Source organism: Rattus rattus, chromosome 2 (assembly GCF_011064425.1).
Source record: "Rattus rattus isolate New Zealand chromosome 2, Rrattus_CSIRO_v1, whole genome shotgun sequence".
Taxonomy (NCBI): Eukaryota; Metazoa; Chordata; class Mammalia; order Rodentia; family Muridae; genus Rattus; species Rattus rattus.
The window spans coordinates 212496139-212504944 of record NC_046155.1 but is presented as its reverse complement, the minus strand read 5'-3'; positions in this window follow the sequence as shown (position 1 = coordinate 212504944).

The following is an 8806-nucleotide window of genomic DNA, read 5'->3' as shown; positions in this document are numbered from 1 at the left end:
AATCTATTCCAGCCGGATTAGCATCTCAGACCACTGCCTCAGAGCCAGTCACCGCAATTAATGTAAGGAGGTTTTCATGAACTCTAAAATTTGACCACGATCTGTTTCTCGACTGTATGTAAATGAACTTTTTCCTCTATTCCTCAATGTCCTTGCCTGTTAATTGAAGATATAAGGGGAAAAGCGACACATCACAGAATTACTAATAGGTTTTGGCAAATTGATGTGTATTCCTATAGGATGGCACTTAGCACTTGTCCTGTAAATACTGAATTGGGATCAGCTGTTATTAACCAGGATTTTTAGAGATGTTGTTTTCCTGAAGCCTAAACTGAAGTTTATAAGAAAAAAAAAGTATAATTGTTTCTTGGTCTCCACAAGGGATGAGTTCTGTACTTAGTTCAATGTAAATGCTGTGTGAATTTTGCTGTATCATGTTGCTAAGGGAATAGCTATGAGGAAAGGTCTAGACAGACCATACGGTCTAATTTCCTTCCACATTTTTAAAACCTGAGCTTGGCTGACATCCCAGAGGTAGAACCTATTGATACCGAAGACTGTGTTTCATATCTGCTTCCGACATAGATACTGACGAGGAGCAAAGGCTACCCCCTCAACTTCCTGGGTTAAAGCAGTGCACTCCTTCTGGAAGATAGCCTTTTCCTGGGGACTGGGGTGTGTGAGATCCACTGGAAGCAGGTGGCATTTGTTACTGTTGGTGTTGATAATGTGTGGTTTGGTTTCCTGAAAAGTTTTGCTGTATAGCCAGACTGTCCTTGAATTGTCCCCAGCTTCCTAGGTGCTAGGATTGTAGGTGTGTCCCCTCAGCAAGAGGTCTCTGAGATCACCACGGTTTTGAGTATTTGCCAGACCACCCGAGTCCCTGTTTTCATATGGTTTAGAAAGACAAAAAGGAGTAGATGGGAGTAATACCTTGGGAGGAAGAGGCAGGAGTCTTACTTCTAGATTCCATTTAGCTCTGTAGAAACAAAAATCTTCAAAATTTAATTTTCATATCTGAAGGTTTCAGGTATCTTAGGAAATAGGCTAGTTTGGAAATAATTCTGTGAAAGAGCTAATTCAAAACATGTAATTTTAAGTTCTGGATACAGAAGAAGTTAAATATAGAAGCAAAGTGACTTATCTAGTGGTGTAAAGCAAGGCTGAATAGCTGATATCGGAAAAAGAAATATCATAGGAAAAACCTCAAAGCAGGAGATGATGGTTGATTAGAAAGTGAACAGACAGCTGTCAAAAGAAGTACAAATAACCTAGAAATGTATGAAAAATGTTCACCATCCTTAGCCAACAGGAGAGAGTGAAAATCAAACATCCATTCAGATCTAACTTCACCACCAATGAAAATGGAATCATCGGGCTGGAGAGATGGCTCAGTGGTTAGGAGCACTGACTGCTCTTCCAGAGGTCCTGAGTTCAAATCCCAGCAACCACACGGTGGCTCACAACATCCGTAATGAGATCTGATGCCCTCTTCTGGTGTGTCTGAAGACAGCGACAGTGTACTCATACATAATAAATAAATCTTTTTTAAAAAAAGAAAAAAGAATGGAATCATCGAGTAAACAATGACATATTCTGGAGAGGAGGGGGGATAAAGAGGAATCGTTAAACTTTAGTAATGGCAAGAATGTGAATCAATGGAAATCAGTGTAAAGGGTCCTAAAAGAATAGGAAGAGAATAACTCAACTGTTCATCTCTGTACACACCCATGTAATCTAGCCAATATAGCACAGAAAACCATGTTGATTTTATTGTTTTTATCGTGACGCAGTGCCTTTGGAGGTCAAGAGAACGTCCTGCCCTCTGCAGCTGGAGATGGAGGGAGTTGAGAGCATCACTAGGATGCTGGGAGTCAAGCCCGATCCCTCTGCAGGAATAACAAGCAGTCTCAACTACTGAGTCAACTCCATCCCCAGTGGCGATGGCACTAAGCATAATAGTGTATGAGTTTCTCAAATGTAGTATATAGTTTTTTTAAAACTATTACATGAGAATGGAAGATGGCCTGTTTGGGACTAGGAAGGGGATCACCGTATGGAGGGAGGCAAAGATAAAAGAGAAATGAGGATGCAAATGATCCTTATTACACACACAACACATATGTGCATATATCATTACACATGACACACACGTGTTCATATGTGCATATATCATTACACATGACACACATGTGTTCATATGTGCATATGTCATTACTCACGACACACATATGTGCATATATCATTACACATGACACACATGTGTTCATATGTTCATATATCATTACACACGACACACATATGTTCATTTGTATATATATCATTACACACAATACACATATATGTAAGAAATGTCATAATGAAATCCATTATTTTTGCAGTAAATATATGCTAATGACTAACTTCTATGAATAAAATCTTGAGCAAATGTAAATGCAGTGCTACTACTAATAATAATGGAGAAATGTGTATGCTGTACAAATAATTCTTAAGAACCAATTAAAACTGGTGAAAGCATTACTAGTAAAATAAATTAAAGAACCCATAAGTATGAACCATATTGAGATCGGGATTCCAGGAAAGAAACTATTATAAAATAATTATGGGCTGGCAATATGGTTCAGTAAGTAAAGGCACTTACAGAACAACCCTCACAATCTTAGATTAATCCCTGGAAGCAACTTCTCCAAACAAATATATAAATAAACGATTAGAAGAAAACAAATAGGAACAAATGCTTGATATTTCATAAGAAGAAGAAATATTTTTTCAAGAATCCAAATCTAATAGTTTTACCTGTTGCCAAAATTGTCACGTTCAAATACTGGTGTTTGTGAGTGCATTTGAAAGAGGCCTTTAAAAAATAGGGTGGTCAGGGCTGGAGAAATGGCTCAGTCATTAAGAATACTGACTGCTCTTCCAGAGGTCTTGAGTTCAAATTCCAGCACCCACATCATGGCTGGGCAGGGGGATCTGATGCCCTCTTCTGGTGTGTCTGAAGACAACTACAGTGTACTCACATAAGATAAATAAATAAATCTCAAAAATTAGTTTTAGGGTGGTTTTTTACAGTACTTAGGGTCAAATGCAGGGCCTTAAGCATGGTATGCAAACATTCTACTACTGACCAGCACTAAAGATACCTCCTGAGACATTTGTAGATGAAATGATACAATATCTAGGATTTGTTTCACAATTATACAGGAGTAGGATGAATAGATTCAGGGTATAAGGGAAGAAATGCTGTCTACAAATATGAATATTTGGTTAATATTCGAAATTTTAAAAAGAAAAAGACATGGAGCATATTACTTCATGGGGCAGAGAATTCATGACTCAAAGCAGAGACACCGCTCTACACTCATTGTGGGTGGAAAGATGATCTCTTGTGTGGTAATAAAAAGCGGTGTTGTCCGGGAGGGGTCCACGGGACATCTCTGTTCCTGGATTTTATGAGCTAGGTAAAGCATACAGTTGTGACTTCTTGTTCTAACATACGTGACATAATTTTGTGCACCTTTGTTGCTGACTTAAATTTTAAAATGTTGTCTCAAATGTTTTGAAGAATAAACATAAGTTATCTATAATAAAACAGGAAATGAGCCTAACTATCAGTTGTCAGGAAGAAATACTCAAGCTCATTTTTACCAGAAGAAATACAAATGTAGACACAATAGTATGTTAGGATTTCTGTAGACACAATAGTATGTTAGGATTTCTTTTCTAACAAACTGCAAAATATTAAAGCACTGTAATGATCAGTATGGCTAACGTGGTGAACTAGACACTTCCACACATTGCAGGAAGGAAAAATTATTTCAAACCATCCAGAAGGCAATGTGGTATACAAATTAAGATAAAGTAATCGCACTTCTAGGTATTTATTCTGTAGCAGTAACCAGAGAGAAACACAAGATTTTTATTACTAAGGAATGTTCTCACAATTCTGTTTTACAAGAAAATTGGAAATTTCCAAGTTGTACAATAAGAATCTGGTTAAATGTATGATGGTATTATTCAAGAAACAAAATTCTGATAAGAATAGAAAACCTCTTTTCTAGTGGCAAGCAAAATGTGCCCAACAGAGAAAATGATTATGAAGCAAAATGAAGAATGAATCCACCACAACCTGGTTTCTATGAACAACGGGCAATCCGAATGTGAGGTGGGGGCAGGGCAGGCCTTCTCAACTTGAGATACCTGCGAGTATCTCGGTGCTGAGACACCAGCATGTTCGGGCAGCCCTAGGAACTTGCTGGTGTCCTCCTTAGCTTCTTTTTTCTTCCTTGGGAGAATGAAGGAATACAACCTCCTGTAAATATAAGTCACACCTTTCTTTGGTGCACATTGACAGATGTGGACAAGAAGCTTCCCCACTAACCTTCCCCTAACTGTCTGTCTGACAGCACGTAGACAGCACAGAACCTTGGAGGCTCTGGTTAGTAGCAGCACTGTTCTTGAAACTTACAAGGTTCCAGGCACTGGAGATCCTGCCCTGGGCTTAGGGCTTACCTTGTGGGAAATGCCTGACATATGGGTGATACTTTCTAAAAGCCGCAGAACACACTGAAAGCAGGGCAAGACTTTCGGGGGCCTGATGTCCTGTGTTTTCATCAGACAGCAGAAAGGTGGTGATATTGTTAAAGTGACCTTACACTTAACTCTAGACTGAAAAGGCATACCTGCGTGTGTGTGTGTGTGTATGTGTGTGTGTGTGTGTGTGTGTGTGTGTGTGTGATGTATGTTGGTATATATGAAAAGCTATTATATATAATATACATTATATGTGTATATATGTAATCTTCAGGATTGTATTAATGAAAGAAAAGAAACTCATTGGTATGAGCTCATTATTAAGATTGACCTCATTTCCCCACTTGGCTGTATGAACTGTGATGGTGGGTATCAATCTAATATTAACTATTTCTGCCACTGAGATTTAGACATGATAGAACACTGAAGGCAGGGGTACAATTCAGTGGTAGAGCTCCTAATTATTATACAAGATGCTCTGGGTTTCATACCCAATTCCACAAAAAAGAAAAAAGACAGGGACGGGGAGGAGCAGAGGGAGGAAGGAAGGAAGAAAGGAAGAAAAAAAGAAAGAAAGGAAGAAAGAAAGAAAGAAAGAAAGAAAGAAAGAGAAAGAAAGAAAGAAAGACAGCAAGCAAGGAGGTAATTTTACTGTAAAAAAAAGAGAGAGAGAAAGTCTGTTTGACTTTTTCACTGGTGTGTGTGTGTGTGTGTGTGTGTGTGTGTGTGTGTGTGTAGATGAATGACTAGGAAGATAGCAGCTCCATTGGTGAGGTGCTTGATGTCTAAATTTGAGGATCTGAGCTTCGATACCCAGAACCCATGATAAAAACTAGAAGCTAAGGCACAACTATGATCCCAGAGCTGGAAGTCAGAGATAGGCAAATCCCTACAGCTCTTTGGCCAGACAGCCTAACTGAACTGGAAAACTCCTGGTTCAAAAGAGACTCTGTCCCAAAATTAAGGCAGATAACGATAGAGAAAGACATCAGATATTAGCCTCTTGCCTCACTATATGTATACAAACACACACACTCACACACAAGCACACACATACATGAGAACAAGTAAATATACACATGTATACAATAAAGTATCTCCATTGAATAAGATGTTTATATTCCCTCTTAGGTTAAATATTATATATAACTTTATAGGTTCATGGTTAAGTACCTTTATGTGGAATATTAGTACATAATAAATAACTGTTACTAAACAGGTGGTTGGTCACACAATTCTATTTACGTCTTAATGAGCTTCACAAAAATAATCATGGAGACCAATGCTTTAAGTACATTCATACATGAGACTCAACAACTAAAAATAGCCATAGATTGAGATACAATGAAAGAATATACTTATCCTATGTTTCTGTTTGTATTAGATTTTCAATCCCTTAGAACTGTGAAGGAGGTTCTACCTTTCTGCTATTAATATATTAAATTTTTTTGTATATCTTAAGGTAAAAACAGTGGCATTTGGGGCTATAAAGATGGCTCAGCAACTAAGAGTGAGGACTCAGCACACACACTGGACACATGAGAAGGGAACAGAGGGTCTCAGGGGGAGAGGACCACACTCACTAGTGAGAAAATTTGACAAAAGCAATCTTAAAGGATATCAGTGACATATATGTGTATGTCATCATAACAATCCACTTAAGATACATAAATGTATTCTCAGTCTTTGTCTAAAAGAGTACCATACTAAAAACTTACCGAGTTGAAATTTTGTTTCAAAATGTATTTATTTTATGTATATGAATATTTTGCCTGCATGTATTGCCACACATGGGTCTGTGTCCGGGACCACCCGGCTAGCTCAGACCGTAGAGCCTAAGACTCTTAATGTGGGCCGGTTCACCCCTCCTTAGGCAACCTGGTGGTCCCCCGCTCCCGGGAGGTCACTATATTTGATGCTGAACATAGTGCAGACACCCAATCGGCGTAGCGCACTACAGCCCAGAACTCCTGAACTCAAGCAATCCTCCTGTCTCAGCTTCCTGAGTAGCCGGAGGCGTTGGCATCACGCCTGTAGTCCGCACTAAATTTGGCACCAATATGGTGACCTCTGGGGAGCGGGGGACCACCAGGTTGCCTAAGAAGGGGTGAACCAGTCCAGATTAAGGGTCTTGTGCTTTATCGACTGAGCTAGCCCGGCACAGGTCTGGTACCCATGCAAGTCAGAAATAGGGGTTCAGATCCCCTGTAACTGGAGTTACAGATGATGGTGAGCCACCATGTGGGTGTTGGGAATCCTATCTAGGTCCTCTGGAAAAGCAGTCAATGCTCTTAACCCCCCAAGCCATCTGTACAGCACCACTAATTGAGGGTTTTAACTTTTAAAAAATCTAATGGTTGTGGAGGAAAAGTTCTTTGACTAAGACTACTTCATAATCATTCCCATATTTTTGCATGTGTGTAAGTGGACACAGGTGCTTGTGTGTGTGGAGGCCCAAAGTTGACATCAAGTGTCTTCCTCAACTGCTCTCCACTTTACTTTATGGAGGGCAGAGTCGTCTGTTGGGTGGAGCTCACTCAATTTCAGCAACTTTCGCTAGCCTGCTGGTTTCAGGGGTCCCTGTCTCTGTCCCTCACGTGCTGGGACTACAGGTGGCTGCCATAGTTTCCCTGCAAGAACTCAAGTTCTGGGGATCTGTTCCTCTTAGTCTGTTTTGGTTTTTTGAGACAGGGTCTAGCCTTAGCTGGCCCAGAACTTTCTATGTAGACTAGGCTGGCCTACTACTCATAGAGATCTTCCTGTTTCTGCCTCTTGAGTGCTGGGATTAAAGACCTTGCCACTATGCCAGGCTTGGTTCTGAAAATCTGAATTCAGGCCCTCACACTTGAATGGCAACAAACACTTTATCCACTAAACCATCTCTCTACCCACCCCACAACCATTGACATGAATTATTAAATAACCAATGTAAAAGCTACGGTTTGATAAGTAGTTTTATGTTTAAGTAGATTTTATCTTTCATATTTTAAAGATAGCATCAGGACCATCTTGATCGAACACATCTAGTATCCATGTTATACACACAGATTTTCATCTGCTAGTTATTTGTGCAATGGCTATATTTAAAGTTTTGAATCACTCACTTTTCTTAAAGGAACTATTTGTGTAAAATTCTTTTGATACACTGTTACTTCATTTGTTAGAATGTATTTAGAAATTTTGTAGCTGTGTGAATTAGCATGGCTTCAGGTTCCATTAGCACCCATGCAGGTCAGGCTGTGGGATTCAGGAGCAGTAGCAAACCATGGGATGGTTTTCTTAGACCAAGCTTTCACCTACTGCTCTATCTGAACTGGATGTTGATACTAAGGAAAATTGGTTTCATGAAGTTAACTGGAGATGGGCCGGAGAGATGGCTCAGTGGTTTAGAGCACTGACTGCTCTTCTAGAGGTCCTGAGTTCAAATTCCAGCCACATGGTGGCTCACAACCGCCTGTAATGGGATCTGATGCCCTCATCTGGTGTGTCTGAAGACAGCTACAGTGTACTCATATATAATAAATCTTTAACTGGAGATATTTTTGTTCCTCCTATGAATCTGTTTAGTTAAAAATAGTATTATCTATTCTTTCCGTGTTAATACTAAAATCAGTGTGATCCTGATACTTCTGATATTTGTAATTTATTCATCTTTCCAAATGTATAAAGAATTTTTTTTCTATTCAAGTTTGTACTTATTATTGATCAGCTGCTGTGTATGTATTGGTCAGGAAAAGTAGAAGACATTAACCTTTAGAAGCTTAACATAATAGTTTGTTTCTATTCCCGTCACAGGCTAAGATGTCTCCAGCTTCTTTCTATGCCATCTCAAATGTGTATCTTCCAAGTCGTTGCAGGCGACCTCATCAAAATAGTGTCTGTGGCTTAGATTCTCAGGCTCATGCTCTGGATCCAGCAGTGGGGAGAGTCTAGGACCATGCAAAAGAAGCAATGAGGAACGAAAAGAGCTTTGCCAGTGTGAGGCCTTGCCAGGGAATAATCTAGTTTCTCTACATTATCAAATTCATTACCACAGAATTGTACACAGTGGTCTTTTACAATCAGTTTAATTTTAGCTGCATTCTTGTCTCTGATTTTAGCTTCTCTGTCAATTTTAATTTTGTGTAATTCATACTATGTTTCGTACCTAATGTGTGTCGTCTAACAGTTATCCACTGGTCTTTGCAGGTAAAAAAAAAAATAACTTTTGTTTTCTTCATGATTCCGAGAAGCACCAGCAACGTTCTGAGTAATGAACGCTTAATGGGATGAA